The sequence below is a fragment of the Dioscorea cayenensis genome, chromosome 20 (assembly GCF_009730915.1).
Source record: "Dioscorea cayenensis subsp. rotundata cultivar TDr96_F1 chromosome 20, TDr96_F1_v2_PseudoChromosome.rev07_lg8_w22 25.fasta, whole genome shotgun sequence".
In the NCBI taxonomy this organism is placed as follows: Eukaryota; Viridiplantae; Streptophyta; class Magnoliopsida; order Dioscoreales; family Dioscoreaceae; genus Dioscorea; species Dioscorea cayenensis.
The window spans coordinates 13,811,144-13,812,390 of NC_052490.1; the positions used below are offsets into that span (position 1 = coordinate 13,811,144).

General features: G+C 42.7%; 1 non-coding gene across 1 annotated transcript; it reads right to left on the reverse strand.

Moving 5' to 3' along the window:
- Positions 1 to 395: 395 nt before the first annotated feature.
- Positions 396 to 502, reverse strand: LOC120252002. The gene has a single exon (XR_005533557.1). It is a non-coding gene; the product is annotated as a small nucleolar RNA R71 (small nucleolar RNA).
- Positions 503 to 1,247: the final 745 nt, after the last annotated feature.

Genomic DNA, 1,247 nt, shown 5'->3' on the forward strand with positions numbered 1-1,247 from the left:
AAAACATGGCAGAATAGAATCAGCAGTAGCGGACATTATCCGATTATGCCAGACATTCAATATTGGGGACACAATCGAGCATTGTGCGCCCCGCGATTATAGCTCAGAACTTTGAGTTGAAGCCGGCATTCATCCACATGCTGCAGCAATCCGCATAGTTTAATGGTTTGGCTGATGAGAATCCGAACAGTCATATAGAGAACTTTCTCGAGGTGTGTGATATGCTAAAGATAAAGGAGGTGACAGATGATGCCATCAAGTTGAGAGCCTTCCGATTTTCCTTAAAGGGAAGAGCGAAGCAGTTGCTATACTCATTACCTACAGCCTCGATTACCACATGGGAGGAGATGGTAGAAGCTTTTCTTGCAAGATATTTCCCTCCCAGAAAATCCGCAAAGCTTAGGAATGAGATCTCATCCTTTGTACAGTTGGAATTGGAGTCTCTATTTGAGACGTGGGAAAGGTTCAAGGAGCTGCTAAGAAAGTGCCCGCAACATGGATTCCCGGAGGGGATGATTGTTTAAACCTTTTACAACGGTCTGAATTCGAATACAAGACAACTATTGGATGCGGCAGCAGAAGGTACATTTGGTAGCAAGACCCCCAGTGACGCTCGTCAATTAATTGAAGAAATAGGGTTAAATAGCTACCAATGGAATGCTAGGGAGAAGAAAAAGGTGGCCGGCCTCCATGAGATAGATGCAGTAACCTCATTGGCGACTCAAGTGGAATCATTGAGTAAGATGTTAGATCTCCTAACTTTGAATAGAGTGGCGGCCGTGACCTGATAAGATCCCCTTGCTTATATCCCGCAAGTGCATGGGTTTGTCGAAGTAATAATCCCGGTTGAGCGGGGTCGAATCCACAGGGAGTAGGGAATGAAAATACATAAATTGGTTCTTAGCTATGTGGAAGATCAATAGTAATTAGTGTGAAATTGATTCAATTCTCAATAATAAAAGAAACAAGTGAGAGAGCAAGAATAAAGAAAAGGGTAAGGCAATTGATAAAGATGGGGTACTAGGATGATGCTTCACCGAGGAAAATTGTTTCAAGTGCAAGAGCTCTCTATTATGCTTCCTAATCAATGCAATGGTGAGTTGTGGAAATCCTTACATACATAGTCCCAAATCTAAGGTCAACTATGCCTAACTCTATTCATGTCCCGGAGGAGAGATTAAATAACCTCTCAACCTCGCACTCGAATAAAGTTGCAATGAGCTCTAGGGATTCCAAGTGATAAATCG